Source organism: Heliangelus exortis, chromosome 10, assembly GCF_036169615.1.
Source record: "Heliangelus exortis chromosome 10, bHelExo1.hap1, whole genome shotgun sequence".
NCBI classification, from domain to species: Eukaryota; Metazoa; Chordata; class Aves; order Apodiformes; family Trochilidae; genus Heliangelus; species Heliangelus exortis.
In genome coordinates, this window is record NC_092431.1 from 14,980,507 (window position 1) to 15,002,942 (window position 22,436).

At 40.7% G+C, this 22,436-nt stretch overlaps 1 long non-coding RNA gene across 1 annotated transcript in view; it reads left to right on the plus strand.

The window, feature by feature from the left end:
• The window catches only part of LOC139800238 (uncharacterized), a 129,397-nt gene that overhangs the window by 53,005 nt on the left and 53,956 nt on the right, over positions 1-22,436 (plus strand). The gene's annotated exons all lie outside the window — the stretch shown is intronic.

Here is a 22,436-nt window from a genome sequence, read left to right on the forward strand (position 1 = left end):
TAAGAATCTGATTTCCCTTCATATCTTCTGCTATGAAAGTAGAAGGTAGAATCTTGTTAATAGTAAAACTTGGCCCACACGTATCTGGTGCTTATCCTTAAATCAGATGCAATGACATGGCAAGTCCAGTGACATAACCTCATAGCCTTCTATGAGGAAATTACTAGGTGGATAGATGATGGAAGAGCGGTAGATGTGGTTTATCTTGATTTCAGTAAAGCATTTGACACCGTCTCTCACAGCATCCTTGTAGATAAGTTGATCAAGTATGGGTTTGGTGATCAGGTAGTGAGGTGGATCAGGAACTGGTTGAAAGGAAGGAGTCAGAGAGTTGTAGTCAATGGGGCAGAATCTGGTTGGAGGTGTGTGACTAGTGGAGTCCCTCAGGGGTCGGTACTGGGACCGGTGTTGTTCAATATCTTCATCAACGACTTGGATGAGGGTATAGAATGTACCCTCAGCAAGTTTGCTGATGACACTAAGCTGGGAGGAGTGGCTGACACACCAGAAGGCTGTGCTGCCATTCAGAGAGACTTAGACAGGCTGGAGAGTTGGGCAGGGAGAAACATGATGAAATTCAACAAGGGGAAGTGTAGAGTTTTGCATTTGGGGAAGAACAACACGATGTCCCAGTATAGGTTGGGGGCTGACCTGCTGGAGAGCAGTGTAGGTGAAAGAGACCTGGGGGTCCTGGTAGACAAGAAGATGACCATGAGCCAGCAATGTGCCCTTGTGGCCAAGAAGGCCAATGGCATCCTGGGGTGCATTAGACAGGGTGTGGTTAGTAGGTCAAGAGAAGTTCTCCTCCCCCTCTATTCTGCATTGGTGAGGCCGCACCTGGAGTATTGTGTCCAGTTCTGGGCCCCTCAGTTCAAGAAGGACAGGGAAGTGCTTGAAAGAGTCCAGCGCAGAGCTACTAAGATGATTAAGGGAGTGGAACATCTCCCTTATGAGGAACGGCTGAGGGAGCTGGGTCTCTTTAGTTTGGAGAAAAGGAGACTGAGAGGTGACCTCATCAATGTTTTCAAATATGTAAGGGGTGAGTGTCAGGGAGATGGAGTTAGGCTTTTCTCAGTGGTGTCCAGTGATAGGACAAGGGGTAATGGGTGTAAATTGGAGCATAGGAGGTTCAAGTTGAATATCAGAAAAAATTTTTTTACTGTAAGGGTGACAGAGCCCTGGAACAGGCTGCCCAGGGGGGTTGTGGAGTCTCCTTCACTGGAGACATTCAAAACCCGCCTGGACACGTTCCTAGGCGATGTACTCTAGGGGGCCCTGCTCTGGCAGGGGGGGTTGGACTAGATGATCTTTTGAGGTCCCTTCCAACCCCTAGGATTCTATGATTGTATGATTCTATGATCCACAGCTCTGGGTGATCACTGTAGATTTCAGCATAGCAAAGAGATATTTCAGAATGTAGAGTACATTTCCAGGTTGGTTTCTAGATACCACAGCCAACATCCCTGACAGGGGGTCAGAACCTGACTAAAGAGATGATAGCCAGCCTGGAAATCTCAGCTCCAGTAATTGCATTGCCTCAACCTTCCTGGGCTGTCCACGACCACGTGCCAGAGAGCACTGCCTGAATTTGTGCTCCATCTGACTGGTTTCCTGTGGACCCACAGGTGATAGAGGTCACCACACCTTAAATTCCTCAGCCTTCAAAACAGAAAGTCTGATCCTGCCTTCAGGTGTGCAAATACATCTTCTTCATTCCTGCAAATGCAGCTTCTGGGGGGTTCAGCTGACAGGTACAGTTAAACAGACAATGTGCAAGGAGCTGTGCCAGCTCCAACACTCATCTCCTGTCCTCTCCTTTATCATATCTATCTTTGCTACCAGTTCCTGGAACAAAACCTGGCAGCAGCTCCCAAACTTTAAGGACCTGCTTCTGTCTGGCCTCCAAGTTTCCAGGACAAGGTGGTCATCTACATACAAGTGCCCTCCCCAGGCACTGTGAGATTGGCTCTGGGCTGTGCTGCCAAACACCCTCTGCCTGGTTCTGTGGGGAAAAAGAAGTCTCAGGGGTAGTGCAGAAGGCAAAAATATGTGGGCAACAACTACTGCTACATTATTTTCATAACTCTCCTGACCCTGTGAACCTAAGCGAGGCTCCTGGATTTCCTTATCTGATGGCAGACCAGAATGTAATGTGAAAGCAAAACCAAATTCTGTTCAACATGTAAAGTTTTCAAATGTTGATTTTCCAGCTCTGGAAATCCCCATCAGGGAACAAACAGTACTAAATAAATAAATAAAGTGTGAGGCAGAGACTTAGTAAATTAATATATAAGTAATGCAGAAGTAAGTATTGCATAATACTTACACAGCGGCTACCTCTGAGTAGGGTACACAAGGCAGAAGAAATAACTTTTTCCACCAGGAATCCTGGCAGTATAGTTTGCAACTGGCTTGCTCTGCCATGAATAGAACACACAGATAATTATTTTTAGTAACACTTGGCTTAATAATAGTGGTACACAGAGATTTGATGCATAGTGGTTTACGATAAGATGTCATGTAATTTAAAAGTAATGTGATGCCTTCTGCTTCTTGTGCAATGAGCCTTGCATTCAGAACAGGTTGGAAATTTGTTTCAGCACAACATACTTTAGGTCTCCTGCAGTTTATGAAGTCAATGTGGAGTTTTGCATGCAGTGTCATCTTAGCCTCAGGACTAACCATAATAAAAGGTACCTTATTTAAGCAATGAGCTTTAAGGCACCCCAGGCCTCAGTGGACAACAACAACAGAGCCTTTGTATAGAGCTTTAGGTACTGGCCCCAGAATTGCAGTTAACTCAGAAAGACTGCAGAGAAAGGGAGGAAAATGTAGTAATGCCAAGGAAATAACATGTGGACTTTGAATCCTATCGAAGTCTATCTGAAACATTTTTATTCCCCCTGAAATCTTCTTGTGTGATTCCCTCTAAATAGTATATGATTCTTTCCAGCTGAGACTGATAGCACACAATTCCTTCCTACTACAATTATCTAGACTGCAAGAGATTAAGGGAGACATAAGGTGCTTTATCACATGGAAGACTAGGACAGTTCCATTTAAAGTAAATGGAAAGGCTCCCACTGCCTTCAGTCACATCCAGGCTGATCCCAGGGAAGTTCTCTCTGCTCCTGATGCTGCTTCTAGTGACTCTTACCTGTAAATGCTACCACGCCTTGAGTCAGGGAGAATAAATGAGCATTTCCCATCCCTTTTCTCTGACACAAAATGGAAAGCCATGGCGGGACCTGTGAAACACTCTCAGGAGAAAATAGGGAAAATGTGACTGTTTAAATTGTATTTATTGTCATGAAGTCACACACGTGCACAACAAGCAGCAAAGGTGAGATATCTAAGTAGTCTAGAAAAGAAATATTCCCACAACTCACTTTCAACAAAAGAGGAGGCAGTTTGAATTCCAACTGTATCATTTGAACTTCACACTGTAAGTAGGAAGACAAGTTGACCTGCTGCACTGTGTGCTGTACTCCTTAAAGGCTGTTGCCATATAGCAGGTATCAAACTGTTTGATACTTGCACTTGCCCAGATCCCAGTCCTTTCTTAGCCAAACTGACATGACTTCTCCCCTCTTCATGTGGCTGGTTTTCCTCCCAACTGAAGAAGGAACTGAGGAAAAGAGAGGTGTATATATCCAAATCTGCCCCCTAAGAGGCCAGGAATCAGGATTCACAACTTGATCTGTGGTCTAGGGAAGTACTTCCAGGTGCTGCATACTAAGCATACCCAAAGAGTGCTCTGGCAGAAAGCCTAGATCTCATGATATGGAAAAAACTGTAATAAGCTGTTGACGATGCATATATGGAGATTGCATATACAAAATTTTCTAAAACTTCTTTAACTCAGCTTCTTCCAGAGCATTGGACACCCCATATGTTTTTTCTTAATTGTTCCCTCAAAACAAATAATTGTAAAATCCATACATAATTTGCTTGCATCCTCATAGGGGAGGAGTAGAACAAACCCATACACAGCACTTTCAGGTTGAAAGCATCTAACAAGCATTGACTAATTATGCTCTTCAGAACAAAAAGAAGAAGGACTCATCTGCATAGCTATATTCAAGATAGTTACCCTTGTCTCAACTTCAATCTAATGGCATCTAGGCAGCACAGACAAGAGAGTCTAGGGCACTATTCATCTCATCCTAAAGCAGACACTTAAAGTAGATCATTGCTATGTAACCTAAAAACACCTTTATTGACTACAAAGTGAGTCCTTAACCATAGGACAATTCAGATATCCCAACCTGACTGGGAATAGCTTCATGTCCTATGGCAATTATATTAATCTCAATAATACCCATCTAGGAAAGCAATGGTTTCAAGAATTTAAATTTCCTGAAAAAAGGAAGAAGAAATTTCAGATGTACTGTCAAATATAGCCCAAATGCTCTTCATGAGCAAAACAGCTCTTCTGTTAAATTCAGAAAATTGAATATTGTTTTTTCTTACTGTGATTGTTAGTTTCTAACAGACCTATTTGCTCAGCTCTGCAAGGAGTTTGTTTCATGTCATGAATGATAACCCCAGTCCCTTCAGACAAAACTACTGGTAACATGAACTATTGTAACTGTCCAGGAAAGGTGATCTGTTTGACAGCAATATGGTGCTCAAAAACATGATCCATATATTGTTTCAAATTATGTCACCACCAGTATTGTGTTTTGTGCCATTCAAATACCCTGCATATCTCTTTTTTCTACAAGAAATAACCTTCGTTTCTTAGGAGAAAAGAACCCTACTTACAAGGAGTCATGAAGAAGCATCTGACATCGAAGTTAGTCATACTTCCTTGTGGCTTGTCTCCTAAAGACATCCATGGCCAATCTGCTCATAAAATCCACAGGCACCCTGTTAATAGAGAGACACACAAAGCCTCCAGCTGTTAAATTTTTTGCCGACACTCTCAAAGTTTCCAGGTAACAAATGCAACAGGTTAAATATTAATGGCTCAGCAATAAAGAATCAAACAGAGGGGAAAGTCAGTGCCACATAACAATTTGGTAGCAGCTGAGTCAAAGAAGCCTGTTTGAGCTAAGGCTGTAGCCAATGCCACAAGAAGAAATAGTATTAGCCATATGGGACTCTGAGATTTGGAAGGATAGTTGCAAGTACAAACCCACCCCCTCATCTCCTGGCTCCTGAGGGAAAAGGGCAGCAAAGCATCTCAGTTTCAAATCTCACCCAGTTTTGAGGAGTATATAATTGTTTTCGTTCTTGGTATATGAGAATACAGCACTGGCCCAGGGAGCTCTGTTCTCCTCCCCCAGGAGCATGGAAGAGAAATGACTCAGGGCTTGGGATGCTGCTGCTGCTGCCTTGGTGAAGGCTTCCACAGCAAAGCTCAGGGGTGCTCCATGGTCCTTTAATACACTTTAGGGCAACCACTAGATATTTGAAGTTATAGAAAGGAGATATGTGATGAAGCAATGAGCAGCATTGAACAGGAGTAATGAACTCTCCATACTGAAAGCAGGGAGAACTGTAAGGCTTCTGGCTCCAGGCTATCACAAAATACCCCCAGAAGGAGAGAATCAGCTGGGCTCAGCTCACTGTTGTGTTATTGTTTACATACATCCCCAGATAGACAGATAGATAAACAGTGGAGCAAACATTTTCCATCACACAATCTATTTGTCCTTACGTGACAGTTTATTTCCGTGCGTTTTTCTAATAGAATTACAAATGAGGAAAAAAAAAAAAAAAAAAAAAAAAAAAGTGTGATCTTGAAGGAGAAACAAGTTTGGCAGCAAAAAAAAGCGGAGATGAGTAATACTTCTGTTTCTGCTTTTCAGAAGGTTTTATTTGAAAGCTCTTTTGTGCCCAAAATGTTGACTCACCCATGACACTCTTCAGAATCTACATTTACCCTGAATTGTATCAAACTTCTATGTGAGAAAATAATAATAATTAAAAAAAGTTGTACTGGAGGGAGAGAATGGTTCATATAGTTTGTTTATTGGAGTATAGTTTGAGCAGCTCTATAGCAAATCTGCTCCTTCAACTTCCATCCAAGCAAACTCATTAAAATACAAGTCAAACTGGATTTTTTCATTCCTGCATAATATTGCAGGTGCCAAGGAGCCCAAGAGACAGATAATTTTCTCTGCTGACCTTGAGCAGCCCTCCTGTCTTCAGAGCAAACCTTCAGTGACTTCTGAGCACCTCAGTCCATGGCAATACACAAAAGCTTGCACTGCAGTGACCAACAAGGAGTCACCCTACTGGTAGTGAACTGGGAGGAATGGGAGGTAGCTCAGTCTCTTGCTCTCTCCTGCTCAGCAGGTTTGTGAGTTTAAAGATCAGTAGAACTATTTTTATCACTGGGGTCAGCAGATGTAACTCTGAACGCACACGGGCAGCAGAACCAGGGAAAAACTTGTCAGTTTACAGAGTCACTTTTCAAAGCAGAGCTACAGCTTTCAAAGTCCCTCATTTCTTCTGCCTTCTCCCTCTTCTGTTCTTCGTAATAAATCTGGATTTTGTCCCTGGACTGTAAGTAAAATGGACAGCTTTTTCTGGGAGCTGTTCTCAAAATGTATTTTCAATAATTTCAGTACAGGGTGCATCATTTTTCTCTCACCATTATTTGTGCTTAATTATATTTTTTTGTTTGCTGCAATTAATATTGCTTGCATTTAATTGACTGAAGTGAGTTAAATGTTAAGAAATTTAAGTGTTTTGGTTAAAATATAAATAAAAAACTCTATGGTTAGAAAACATTCTCAACAAGACAAATTCAGGGCCCAATCTTGTGGCTACAAGAGTAGATGAGTAATTTGACAGGATAATTGGAAATATTTTGAAAAATCTGAGTAAATTTTCTGAGGAGAAAAAAATATAGCTTTGTTGAACATAAAATACCACACTGGAAATGCTTATAAATAATGTCAAGTTTAGGAATGTGATGACTTATGTATCTATTTTAGTTGTGCTTAATTTCAGTGATCATTCACAGAGCACAAGTAATGAATAAACAGAATAACCATATTGTGATTAACAAGTACTTATTGACTACTTAGTAAAAAATTACCTTAGCTTCAGAAAACAAAAGTAACTCTGATAACAATTGGCCAATGAAAAAAAGGAGCAGAAATTGCAAATTATGAGATAAGAAATGAATACCTATGTGAGATCAAATCTTGGGACAGTGTACATGAAAAAGAAAGAATGGGAGAACAATAAACCCATATTCAGACTTCCAGGATCATCTATGTAGTACCTACAATGATACTGTGTCAGCTGGACCTGAGAATGATTGAAATGGTCTACATTTAGTTAGTAATCAGAAACATGAATTTGTTACCCATTTCTGAATGAGAATATCTAACCTCCTATACAGCAACATATCTATATTTTTTCAGTAATTCTGACAGCAGATTCATAATTAATTCACAAAATGCAGATTTAGAGGTGGTTAAATGCATATGTATAGATCTATAGATACATGAAAGGCACTGAGAAAAGAAAATGTATTCATGCAGTGCAACTAACCACTAGCTAAGTCTCTCAGGAGCTGTGTGTAAATCTCCTTACTGGAAGTCTAAAATAGGAGGAAAGAGAAGGGGAGGGAATTACCTCTATTTTCACATCTTTTCTCAGAACACCTGGCAGTACCCATAGGGATTCAGAGCTGAGGAGTTGGCTGGGACAGCAGGCGAGACATCTGTACAAGGTCCAACCTCAACTCTGAATGGCACCACAGGACACTTCACAAAACACCTGCTCAGTCCCAGGGCAGCAGGGCCTAGGAAAGCCCTTAGCCTCCAGGTTATTCAAATTATTCCTAGCAAAGTGACCAGTTTCCTGGGGGGGTTGATTCTTGAGCATACAACAGTGCTATAGATCAGCATCTCTCTGGACCCAGAGAGGACATCATTGCTGAGCTGCCTGAGATCAAAAGTGCTTCTGGGGAGTGGCTTTCACTGTACTGAAAACTGGTTTGTATTTAGAGGTAAATAGGTAGTGTTAGGGTAAATACATGTTTTCTTTAAGTTTCCTTTGCCATGACTGCATTTATCCTCCAAGGAAGATCATAGAATCTTAGGTCATAAGGTCATAGAATCTTAGAATCAAAAAATGGTTTGGGTTGGAAGGGACCTCAAAGATCATTGAGTTCCAACCCCTGTGCTATGGGCAGGGACAACTCCACCAGACCAGGTTGCTCAAGGCCCCATCCAACCAGACCTTCAACACTTCTGGGGATGAGGCATCCACAACCTCCCTGGGCAACCTGTTCCAGTGTCTCACCACCCTCACAGGAAAGGATTTCATTGGTGAATAGCATGGATGCCTTGCTATGTTCTGCTATACTGCTACCCAGGCAAGTGAGTCTAAGCCAGACAGTTGAAGACAAAGTTAATAATAAAATTATCTCTATTTACATCAGTTCTGTCCCCCCAAAAAAAAAAAAAAAAAAATTAGATGCCAAGCCTCAGTTTTGACAGGAATGAACATCACTCATGCACAAGAAATAATATTGTGTATTACAGTACCCTCTAGTGACTCCTGCCATAGCTGGATTTCAGCTGCTGTTCAGCACATCCCAGGGTAGATCCCACCATGATAAAATTGCAGCCCACAATGTTCTCCAGGGTTGCCCCTGAGAGTAGGGAAATCAGTCCTGGCATTCTTTCTCAGGTAGAGTAGCACTGAGCACTGAGCCTTCATTCACTTCTTGTTTGCTCCAGGATTTGCCTTCCTTAATTTCAAATACCCAGCTTTTAAAATCTCTATGAGCTAGCAGCTAGACACTCACCATTCTTTGATCTCACGTTATGAGCTTCCTACACAGCAGGAAGCCAATATTTTTTCATGTCAAAATCCAGTCATATCTCAGAAGGAGAAAAAAAAAAAAAAAAGCTTTTTATTCTCTGCCCCAGTTTTCATCAGAGAACCTTTGGCCCCTGTTGCTTTCATAAGATCTTTCCTCCCTGTCTGACACATAAACTGTGGGAAATCTTTCCCAAGTGCGATTAAGCCCTTCCCATCAATGCATTCCAAAAGCAGCTTTGGATTCAGTGTCCCTTGATTCACACACTTCCTTCCCCTCCCATGGGGTTTAAGTTGGGAGCTGAAAAAAATGTCACTATCACCTGAATGGCCTGGCCTTGAGAGGTCAACTTCAAAGGTATTGTAGCTCCCTTCTTGACTGACGTTCTACACAGCAGACTGGGAAGAAAGGGAAACTTCAGCAAGCTTTGTACCTGATTTCCTTACTTTTAACTGCATTTCTTCATTGTTCCACTTTCTTAAAAATAATCAAAGAAATATTCTTAGATCACTGACAACACAAAGAGATTGGTATTAGCAAAGAGAAAAGGTACAATATCTGTAGGGTTCCATGCATGCTGTATATTTTCAATGGTTGCAAACTACCTGAAACACAATTTAACTGCTTTGCTCTTCAAAGTTACAGACCTGATACTTTTGAAAGAGTGGTGTTTTAGCTAATGGACCATAAATCCAGTTACAGCTTAGGCAAGGATGTTCTGAGGTGCAAGGTTGAAGAGGAGCTTTTGGGAGGGAGTTCCAGGCTTCCTTCAGAAACTTTGCAGCTTCCAGCTGAGCAGTTGTTTATGCAGGCATAGCTGGGAAAAAGTGCAGAGCAGGATGTAGGAGAAGCATAAATGCTTCTCAAAAGGATTTACGGATGGATACCCGAGGGGTCAGCACTACATGATGTGGTATTGAGTTATTTAATACTTTACTCTGTCCATTTATGCCTTTGGTCCCATTCCCAGAATGGCTGAGTCACCTTCATGAACTTATGTCAGAGCAAGACAGCAACTGGGAAGGGAGTAGGATGCTGAGGTTTGAACCCAGACCTCAGTCTGCCAGCGGTGTGTTCCCACCACTCCTGGAGCTCGCAGGGAAAACTCTGATGTGCTTCATTTAACACTTCAAGCTTCCCTACAAACAGCTCCACGCTCCTGAGCACAAATCCAGCATCTTCAGATTCTCCAAGACCCCAAAAATCAGCTGCAGAAGCTTTTGTGTATCAGGGCTTGGGGATGAGCTCACAACAGCACGACAGGCACCTATCATGACTCAAACTCGATACGAGGCAAACTGAGTAGTTAAATAATTCACTGTAATTCAGCCTAGCAATGCAAAATACTACATGCTCCTGATTCTCTGGCAAGCTATTTCATGTAGGGTATGATATATTTTTTCAGCAGTCTCAAACTGCCAAAAATGTGGTATTATTTCTCAAACAGGAAACAAATTAATGAAGGATAAGCGAGGTAAATGAAAACATGTCACAGAATGAAAACATGGTTCAAAAGCTCTTAATAAATTAAAAGTTACAAAAAGCAATTTACAGAGTGTTTTATGTATGTCACTACGATGAGGTTTTATTGGTGTGATATCATAATTTGGCTGTCTCTGATTCCTTTCTCTTGGCAGCTCAAGCTCCAAAGACATTATGCGCTGATCATGCCAGCTCAGAAAGCTGAATGCCAGAGGTCTGCTTTATTTGGGCAGTGATCAACAGGACTTGTAGGTTTACCTAAGGGCTTCCACATCAATTCTCCAAATACCCCATCAGGGGGTCTTTCTGGCTTGACTTTAGTCATGGCTTTTGTGCAGGGAAACTGAGTGCAACCATCAGGATTCACTACTCAGATTGCAAGGTTTTTAGTTTGCTTTCCAAATTTCATGTGGAATTATCTCTGTTTGCAAATGTATCCAGTTTTCACTTTGAACTTTCTCCCCTCCTCCTGCCCTTAAAGATAAATGAATTCCTAAACATGTTTGTACTTGCAAATTCATAGATTTATACACTTCATGCCACTTTAATCCCTATTAAACTAATCTGAAGTCATGTCAGGCCAACTATCCACAGTAAAATGGATTAGACAAGCTGGTTGATCAGATATAGAAATGACTCCAGGCACTTTTTCTGTCTAGTCTCCATGCATTTAAAGTACTATTTTCATACAAATAATTTTGCTCTCTATAATTCCTTTGTGATTAAGCTAATTCATAAATAATATTTGTTCATTAGTGTAAAGCAGAGCAGACAATACTTTTAATTAGCACTTTTCATACCTCCTCTATCCCTTTGGTAATAAAATTACTTCTGTATTAATTGATTAGTTATTTTAATTTACACAGCAGTAAGTGCTGATATACAGTAGCCACAAAACTTCTTTGTTAAATAACTTTTAAAACTACAACGGATATTTATTTCCTGGAGAACTAGGAGATGGTTGTTTAAAAGATTTCTCTCATTTGTGTGCTGTAGCTCCTGACATTCTTTCTCACCTGAACATAATGGAAATCCAAGTGAATTTTAAGGAATCAAACATGGATTTCAACTTTATTTTTATTCCTGCTACAGAATTTTTTATTACTAAGGGAACATGTAGGTTCTTTGTATGTCTGAAAATTACGTATAAGACATTCTGCAAAGAGAGCCTCAGACTGCAAAAAGAATGCTTATTTACTAAAAACTAAAAGACATTTTGTGTTCTCAACTTTATTTACACTTCTGTTAGCTTTTGAGGCAAAGAAACAAATTAAAATACTTCAGCTTACTAAGGTGAATAGTCATTTAAAATGGTTGTTGGGAAACCAGCTTCTCATACGTTTCTAAAACGGAACAAATCAGCATTTAGCATAAGGGGTTAACATTAGTGAATCATACACAGAATCTCTGTTTGAGTAGCTACATGAACATGAATAAATGGTAAAGTTCTTTCTCAAATTTTGCTTTCCACATTTCATTTCAGGAACAATAGCCTGACTTCTCAGATGCCCAAGTTCTTCATATTGAAGGATAGAGGGGGGATAGACTGAGTAATTATCTGCTTGGTGGACACGATGCAGTTTGGATGCAAAAATTAATGAGGATCTGCTCCCACTGCCTTTCCTTTGCAGAAGGAAAGTTTCTGGCCACATTGCCACCTCCATGTCCCTTTGCAGCAAGGCAGCTGAGTGGCCCAATGCCCTCTGTGTCCCCAACCCACCCTCGTACCCCTGTCCCTGGGGATTCCTGCTCCCTCCAGCAGGAACAGGAGGGTCTTCTCACTCCCACTGTAATGCCATCCCATGGCTGGAAATTGAGCAGGTGATGCTCTGCCCTTTTCCTCCTTGGCTGCAAGGCATGACACGTGGCACTGGCAATGCATGAAATGATCTGATCCTCCCTAACTGTTTGTGAGTTAGGTGGAAAATGGAAGAATTCAGGAGTTTTCTGCTCAAATTGCTGTTATACGCTTCACTGCCATTTTGTAAGGCCACGCTTTGGAGCAAGAGGAGAAGAGCTGAGCAAAAGTGAAAGTGAAAATGAAACCTCCCAGCAGAGCTTAAAGTGTCTAGCAGCTTGTGTTAAGCAAATTTCCCACACCTGATCATACGTATGCCAGCAGTCTTTCTGAATGCTTCTCCTGCAGCACAGAAGCACAAATAACTATCAAGAGGCAAGGATTAGTGAAACGATCTCCACTTTTAAGGAAAATGTTATTGTGATGTTCAAGGCCTTAGCATGAGAGATCTTATGTCTAGTTATTTTACAGATTTTCTTTATGTGGCCAGAGAAAATTTAAAATGTGATTCGTTCAATTCCATTTGATATTGCTGGTGTAACTTCTCTTGAAGAAGACAGCAAGGTGGCAGAAACAAATTCTCAAAATAAAATAAGGAAGAGTCAGACTGAACCTTTCTGGGATATATAAGCATTTATGCCACCCATCCTCTCCAATCCATTGCATTTGGGAGGACTATATAAGGTGTATGCCAAGTATAGGAGATGCTGCAAATATGTCTATTACTGTCAAGGTGAACTTCATACCGAGCTTTCATGAAAGTTTTAACCCAAACAATGATAATCAACAGAGATAGTGACAAATGGAAAGGAAGTGGGGAAGAATAGTGACATTTGGTGCTGAACCATATGTGCGTGGTTTGAAAGACATGACTGAATTGTTTTGGTGCTCTATTATTCTGACATTTAGAATGAGGCAAGTTTCCATTTCCATTAATGTACTGCCAACTCAAAGGGGAACTGTCGCAAATTTGAGACTAAAGAAAGCTGTTCCTCAAACTTCTCTTGGGCATGATCAATGCCCTTGCTAAGCAACAGAGTGGTGTCATGATGTAGAACATAAATTATTGTTATTTTGTCTGCTTGTTTAATAATTAAAAAGTGCTTTATACCTTATGATGATACTGCATAAGCTGCTTTGACAAAAGATATGAATTATTATGAATTTATATATGAATGGAAAGCAACCAAAGCAAAGGAACTCTGTTGATCAAGATTTCCTGATTGTTTACCTGGCAAATGCAGCCACTGAACTGGCAGTGTGATCCAGCCTTAGGTGGAAGATGCTCAGGTAAAAACAACCTGAAAAAATCTTTTTAACTTCTAACTAAAACCAAAAATTGTTTTGAGGAAAAGTAAGATGATCATCATGTTCCTATACTCCTTTTTAAAGTCACAGCCTACATTTACCAAAAGATTAAAAATAAGGGAGAAGGGGAGGAAGAGGGAGAAGGAGAGGGAGAAGAGAGAGAGAGAAAGAGGAAAGGCTGAAATTTGCAGCTGAAAGCAGCTCTTTAGATGCTTAAGAAATTTAAATTCAAAGGACTCTCACAACCTTGTGCAATGATAGATGAGCACGATGCTAGGGACATCACTCAGAGATCAAAACTGAAGGGATGATTTTTCTCAAAATTGTTGGTGTGAGTTTTATTTACTAATTAACATTTCCCCCTTGTGACTACTTAATCTCTGAAGCTTTGGTGATAGCAGCCCAATTTCTGTCTCTCTAGGAGGCAGTGACTGTTTTTCAGTAATGGAAAAAAATGAGGTGATGTATCTGACTGACTGCATGTGAAGTTATTCCTATTTGTTTGGTTGGTGTTGGCAGGATTTTTTTTGTTCCCTCTGGCAGTGGTTTCAGAAAGTCTCCAGATGATGAACCCCAGTTTTAACATAACTCCCCTTATGTAGCAGACATGGAGCTCAGTTATTGCCATTCCACCTAGGAACAGCAGAAGGGAGAATGCACCAAGCTCTGAGCCCTGTTAGCCCACTGAAGGATGCTGAATCACAGCCTTGGGCTGATCCTGCTTCTCAGCTCCTCTTGCCACTTGTTCCTGGAACACTCCCTGGGCCCCTCAGAGATTAATTTCACTGCATGATTCACAAATTCCCTTATGACCATACGGGTTTTGGTGCCATTATGTGCATTTTTTCTTTTTTCATTTTAACCAACTTCATAATTTTTTATCAACTTGGGGTTTTTTGCAGCCCTTCTTGTGGTATTTTTCCACTCTGCTTGCATTAAAAATATAAGGTAACATATAGGAGTATGCCTTTACTTTAAAAGAAATTAATTTATTGCAAGAAAAGGTGCCAGGCCTGGCAGTCATGGCATCCGAAGCCCTTCATTCACCCACACAGCATGTGTTATAAAGATTAAAAGCTCTGTAATAATGAAGTACAAACTCCCTCTAAATACTTCTCCATTTGGTCTCAATATACAACCTTTGGTGAAGAAATAGATCATACCACGAATAAGAGCTATAAAAATGCCAACAGAGAAAGGCACAGTTTGAGAGCAAATCACAGAATTTACCTTACAGAGAATTCAAACACAGTCCTTAGAAGTGCTGGAAATTTGTGAACCGAGCATTGAATTCACCTCTCTTTAAACATTAGGTAAAACACAAATAATGACTAAAACAGTCTTGCATGAGATGGGGAAATAAATGAAAACTAGAAAGCAGGAATAAAAATTGATGAGGACACTCAATCTACCAGTCTGCCTGCAATGATCACTAACAAAATGCTACCTCAGATAATGACACCCTCTGAGGAAATACACTCCAACTCCTGTGTCATTTGACATAAGAAGTCTAGAAACTATCTGTTGGAGCTGTTTCTCATAGTTATCACTCTGCTCTGCATTTCACTTGCTGCCATTTGGTCCACAGAAACCACCCACTGAACATTTGCCTTTGAAGTGCACCACCTTCTCCTGCGTAGCATGAGTGACTGCTTGGGTCTCTCTCAATTCACCACAGACAGCTTCTGAAATCTCAAAGTTGTGAGTTAGTGGTTTTTTGGGGGGTATTTTTTTTTTTTTGTAGAACTGCTGAAACATCTTATGTTCAAACCAGCAGCCTCTCAGGGAAAAGGACTGCTGGCTTGGGTTACTCAAACAAGACCAGACCAAGACTGAATGGAGCAGTGATGGATCAATACCATGCATGCACTCTGGTTCACATTCAGATGAGATAACTTGCATGCTGACCCTAGGTTTTCCTTAGGTGGGCTTTATATATATATATATATATTAAATTCAAAGTGTACAAAAAAGGGGAGTTATGTAACAGGATTACAGTATATTGCAGCTCACAGTAGAATCTTTGACTCTTGAAGGTTTTTCAGACACTTAAGACCAGTCAGTGCTTTGTATGGAGGTCACTGTATTTTATATTCATGGTTTCTGTTATTAGTCTCCCAGACAGTTTTCTTGCTTCTGGCTGGTTATTATAATTATATTGTTTGATAAATCACTCATAAATCCTTTCTATTATGTTTGTGGTCCCTTTCTAGCAAGAAAAAATTTTTTGCTGAATTCAGAGCTATAAAGATCAGAAATTCCACAAGAAAAAGGATTACTTGCATGTATTGCTGCCATTTTTAGGGGCACAGCTGCTAAAGATTTCTTTCTTGCATCCTACTGGAAGTTGGATTTTTTTTATTTTTTAAGCAAAAATCCTTTCTGTCCATGCCTACTGTCTTGCTTTTTATTTGAGATAGCTTGAGGACCATTCTAACTTCCGTATAGTTTGGATGAATTCACGACACTGAATATTCATACAACGTATGATACAGACACTGAACCCAATTTAGTAAATGAATACTTGTAATTTTACCAAAGCCCCTCTGAGAGATTATTATGCAGATTTATGAAGGAATATTGCTGAAGCAATTTTTTGGCTGTGTTTTCAGTCACTGAGGACTTAAAGTATGTAAACCTAAAATAATTTCAGACTTATTTACTGTCACTGCTTTCATCTTCTGAACTTTTCTAACATTATTCTCTCACTGGTTTGTATCCAGCATCCCCTCCCCTGTCCTTGCCCTTGAGCAAAGAGCCAGCTTCACAACACCTACAAGTGTTGCCAAGTTACTCCCAACAATACCCTTGTTGCCATAATGCCAGCAATCTGTTCTACTCCTGCTGCTGCAAAACTGAGTTGTAGGCAGGGGGATGCATGGACAGGGGAATGCAGGCAGCATCACTCACCTGGAAATCCAGAGATGGACACACAACCAGATTGTCAATAGACTTTCATACCTCTTCTGGGAGGTCCCTGGTTTGGGATCATCAACCTTGTAAAAGAAGGAACAATCAGGCTGAGGAATGATGGAGATACTTGAGCCAGTAGTGTATTACAGCCCTTTAAAATTCAGCAAATGTGTTGTACGTTGCACTGCGTTACTGATTTTAAAGGCAATATCTTTTTTAAATTGTGACCAACCCATGTATTTTTCCAGCAGCCTCCCATACCTACTGTATCACCTTCAACTTCATTCCTCTGGGTGCCAGGAAGAAAACTCATTGCAACTTGCTAAACATCTTTTAAAAGAACATTCTATTAGCTGACACTGCTAGCAAAAAAAATCATTAAATAAAACAGATCAGTATCCCTCAGTCTATGTTGCCTCTCCTGCCCCACTCATTAAGGGAATTTGTCAGCACCAGACTAGCTCAGATTGCTAATGGGAACAGAGCCACATCCTGAATCCTTATTGATATTACATCATCTGTTCTTCAGCAATAGGACTCCTACCTCACATAAATCGAAATAAAACATGGGCAAAGTCTTTGGGGTGTGGCCCACAGGCTTCAGAAGGCTACAGCAATAGTTAAATTTTAGCATACTGTAAAAACCATGGTTTTCAGTAGCATTTCTTGGTATACAATGTAGTAACATATGCTGCAGGGAAGTGAATTGTAAAGGCCAACTTCTGCTCTTGGATTCTGATCTCCTTGACTTCAGTGAGACTGTGGAGCAAGGAAGCCTGGTGACACTTGCAAGCAGCAAGTAACCATGGCAAAGGCTCTGTGGGGGAGCCAAGGGAAAGATCAGCAGACAATTCCTGAAGGTTTCTTTTGCCTCATGAAAATCATCACACTGTGGCTCATTTTAGACATGTTTTGTGTGGTGAACATGCACATGTACATCTTGAACTCCTTTTGCAAATTAGTATGCAATCGAATAACACAAGTGAAGCCTAGAGGCCAAAAAGCTAGAAAATCTACATAGCAGGGGCACAGCAATAAAGGGAAAGAGCTGGAGATAGATGATGATGGGAAAAAGCAAGAGGTGGTGCAAAACACCTATATTTCTCTCCTTTTTCTTTATTTTTTCTTCAAAAACAGTTCATGAATTTGTTTCAAAGGTTTTCCTGTTTAATCCTTCTCCATTTTTTGTTGGCATTTCTTATGTTTTTTCCTGGGTTCCTTTTCTACCTTCATTCCCTGATTCTCTGTCTCTTTCTCCTCGTTATGACTGACTGGCAACTTGGATATGGGAAGAGGGTACTATCTTTGAATATGTCAAAGAGTAACTGTGAAAAGACACAGATTTGCACACTTTACAAGAAACATGTTCAACTCTTCACGGATAGAATCCAAGATACTGAGGTACAGAAAAGCAATTAAATCATTCTCCTTTCTACTCTACAACCACTAAACTATCACTAGCACAAGTAAAGCATAAGATGACTGAAACTTAAGGATGAGTCCAGCCATTTGGTGCTGTGACAAAAGGCAAGTTGCAGTTCTGGGGGAGTGAGTGGCTCCTGTAATGGACTCGATTAGACCAATAAATTTCACATGGCTTAGGGGAGCTTTTCTCCTTGTCAGGAAATTCCCCTTCACTTGCTGCACCCCTTCAATAGTCATTGCAAGGGTTGGAAGGTTTGAGAGGAGCTCTCCTCAGGAGCTGCTGGGTGTCTTTTAAACAGACCCAGGCAAAAGCCAGTGAACTGCAACCAAGTCTCACTATGTTAACATCTCAGTGCCAGAAGTCATGATGTGGTTCCACAAAACATCATTTCAGTCTTCTCTTCAGACCCTTTGCAACACCTCTCTCAGATAAAAACATATGGCTTGCAATATCTGAAGGTAAAATTGATTGTGTCTGACTCACAAGCATCTTGGCTTGAGGTTCATTACTTAGGGGTGGTAATAAGAAGGAGTTTGAAGTGGTTCCCTCAGATAGTCAATTACCAAGATTCCACCTGCCAGCTGGAGGGAGCAGACATCCCTTTGGAGCATTTGGAAAACCTGTGTATGGTGGGCAGAGACTGGGAAGGCAGGAGTAATTCAAAAGCATATCAAGAATTTCTGTAGAGCTCCAATATATTTTCTCTACCTTTCTAATGCAGTACTTTCATAAAAAGCAATGAAAGTTTTTAAATGTAGTGGTCACAGGTAGCAAAGACAAGGCTGTATGTCACCCTTTTATTTCCAGTCATGCTTTTGGAGGCCAAGCCTTCTAACTCTCAGTGCAACCTGCATTCCTGTTGCTCTTCCAATGGAGCATGGGTATTTTTGTCAATTTATTCTCTTCCTCTACAACTGTAGAAAATAAAAAAAATTGGATGAAGTTTTTGGGAGATATTTTATTTTTAATAACGTTATTATTGGCTCACTTTACTGAGTTATGTCTGCGTTGGGACTGTCCACACAACTGTAAGGCAGTGCTGGGCTCTGTCATTTTACGGTCTCCTTAATTTCAGAGTTCATTTATCCACCAAAGCAGAACAAATCTCCTGCTCTTCAGTTGAGGCCAATCCTTGTACCTAAATCTTCACTGTTCTGTCCAGCATTAAGCTTGTCACTAGATAGCATATACCCAAAGCATGTATTAATTCAGTTGTTGTAGTAATGACAAAGCATAGAATATAGCAAGCTGTACTTTGAATTTGAAGAGGGTGCTTCTGTAATTAAGACAGGAGCCTGAATGCAATAGTTTTATGTCTAACAAGACTAAAAAATAATTATTTGAGATTTAAAAACAAAGTCTGAAGCATGACACACAAGCAAAATCTGTTACTATGGATTTCTTGCCAGTGTTCATAATATAAATGAAGTTTTCCTTTTGTCCAAATGATAAAAAAATTATGAGGAAGCACAGTTTTAGGTAAAAAAGATGCAGAGTCTTGTCTGGTTAATGTAATACCCAGTGACACATCTTTAAGTTGCAGCTGAAGCTTTTAGAAACTTTCTTCTTCTGTTTGTACAAACTATTTCTCACACAAATAGCAGCTTTCCAGTGGAAACTCACTAGGGTCTAGAGCATGCAAACCTAATTCCATGAATGCTCCTCTCCATGAAAACTTCAGAGTACAGAAAAAAATCAACTACTCAAGAATTTATGAAAAGTGGAAAAAGTGATGTGAGTACAGCTGCAGGAAATTCATTTTATAATCTGAATAGCTCCACATGATATTTTAATAATAACCACCTAGTTTTAATGGGGACATTTTCATATTTCTCATTCTATATTCCTGAATAACCATCTGATACTCTGTCAGAAGCACTTGCAATGTCATTTAAATGAAGCAAAACTATTAATTTTCCCTCTTTTCCACCACGATGAGATTTGCCTTTCTTGACTCTGAAAAGCCCATACACTTCTGCTAGTCAGTCCTCTCAGAACACTGTGTGAAGATGCTTGGTAAATCCCAAGTACACCTTACCACCCCTCTCATGCCATCCATCATCCTTTACTCTCCAATATCAATCTTCTCGTGTCTATGTGTGCACATGGAACCAGAAGGAGCTTTGAGAAGGTGACCTACATGACTCCTATCTTAAGTTGTCTGCTGTGGTCCCAGAAGTGATTCATGATCATATCAAATCCATCTCCCCGGTGATATTTTGTCCTTAAGGCTTCGGCAATTGCAGAGTCTGACTCGAGACTCCAATCAACCATCTGGTGTCTGCCAACTGTGGTGTCTAGTCAGGTAACACTGAATGAAAAGAGAAATGTGGTTTGTATTTGGATCCTTAATACAAGGATCCAAATTCTCTTAATAGAAGAGAATTCATCTCTTCCCATGGGCAAAGCAGAATATGAAGCGGCCGGAACTCTAGAAAGCTGGGATGGCAGCAGAAAAAAACCTTAGATTTAAAAAAGACTGATTACAGACTGATTCCGTTGATGGAATGGAAGTACTGGTATGGGGCATGCAGCAGTTCTGTACTAGCAAGGGATGGATTTATTGTCAGGACTTTCTCTACCATTTCTTTCCATGATTTTATTTTTTAATTGTAATTTGCCTATTTATATATGATTAGAATGTTGTTAAGGGTGCTTAACATTGTGAAGGTGTTTTTTCCTTTAAACTCTGATTGTCCTCTAAATAATAAGAGAAAGAAATATTAGAAGTATGAAAAGCTCATTATAAACCTTTTGCCAAATATTTTTCAGAGCAGGCTGCATCAAGCTGTGCCTTGCATAGACTGTTTTACACCATGTATTCTGAGATGAGCCTTTCCCTCCTATATTGCCTCCTTTCTCCCCTCCCAAGGATACCACACAACTGGAAACACAAATGCTTTTGCCAGACCCAGTCTTACCACATTACTGCCACATGAAAATTCCTATTAATTATGAGACCTTAATAAAAAGATTCTTACTCAGCTGGTTTCCTTTTACCATGACAAGTTTTATCCTGCTCGCACAATCACAACCACCAAGTGCCTGAGATGGCCATTTGGGAATTTATTTTTTGGAAGTGGCAACACTATCTGCTTTAGTACAATATTATTTTAAACAGGGGGCACCCAGAGCATGTCTTCCATGGCATTTTGGCACCCCAGTGTCCTGTCCCTCAGCTGTTCCCAGTCAGAGAACTGTTGAAAGTATGAGCATCCAGCCTGAGATTTGGTCTGGAAAATCGGTTTCCCCCAAGAAGCTGGATTTTTATATCATTACCTGCCCAGGCCCACTCAGGTTTAAGACCACAATTAAAGCAGTCATCACATCCTTGATTCACAATTTTCATACTACCACTCACTCCTGAGTTACGTGCATCAGCTGTTCCCAGGCTGATTTGATGGGTAATAACACCCCTGGCCTTGGGACTGGCCAGGAATGTCCTGTGGGACTGCAATATGAACTGTAAAGTGGCATTTCCTTCACTGGATTGTGTCTACAAACTGAAAGAGCAGAAGGAGGGCAGCTGTGTTGCAGGCGACAGAGAAGTAGCCATGGGCTTGTTTGTCTTTGAATCATAGAATCTGCTGAGCTGGAAGGAATCCATCAGGATCATCCAGTCCAACTCCTGTCCCTGAGCAGGGCAATCCCCTGTGTGGATCTCCCTGCAGATCCACCTGCTTTCCAGCCTCCCGGGGATGGGTCTGAATCCTGTCCTTCAAGTCACTCTGACCTTAGAGTTTGGCCACTAAGGCAGAAAGATCTGATAAGCAGCCAAGGTTTAAATACCTGCTTGAACTGGTACAGAGCAAGGCTTTGAGACTGCAGCTCCCAAGCCTCAAGGGAACACCTCATTTACTGGCTTTCTCTGGAGAGCCACTAAATGCCTCCTTCTCTGCCCTGGACTGAGATATGAAATTTCATCCCACATCTGACAAGCCTTCCCAGTCAGAGAACTGTTGGGAGTATGAGCATCCAGCCTGAGATTCAGTCTGGAAAATGGGTTTCCCCCGAGAAGCTGGATTTTTATATCATTACCTGCCCAGGCCCATTCAGGTTTAAGACCACAATTAAAGCTCAGGTTCCTGCTTATGATGAACCTTGGGGTTCATCAGAATGTATTAATCAGTTTTGCCTTCTACATCAGGGTAAATAAGGAATATACCTGCCTGTCAGGAAATGGAGTTCAGTGAAGGCACAAACAGAACAAGAATAAACAATACACCATCAAAATATGGAGGGAAAACACAAAGAAGTTTGGTGTTCCACTTGATAACATATAAATTCTCCTTTAGGACAAACAGGTAGGACATACAGGCTGAAGTTTCAGACTGATTCCTATTTTGCTTGCTCAGTTTGCCTGTCTCTCTTAAGGAAAAAATGCCAGCAGTGAAGTCTAGCTAGAAAACAAAAGCGAGCTATGATTTTTTTTTTAACTGAGCACAGCAAATAATAAGAAATCTAGCCCTTAACTTATGAGACCAGGCTCCTGGACACCTGTATATTGAGATCAGCTTATCAGAGCTTTTCCTTGCTAGATTTTATCCAGGGCTGTCACAGACTTCCAGGGCATATCTTTGACCAAAAGTAAAACCCCAAACCAACTACAAAGGCAACAATAATAAATCCTAGGGAGGCAGTTCAGACTATATTTACTATATACCATCTGCACCGAGCCCTGAGAGACATTATGTTCCACATTCCCTGTCTGTACT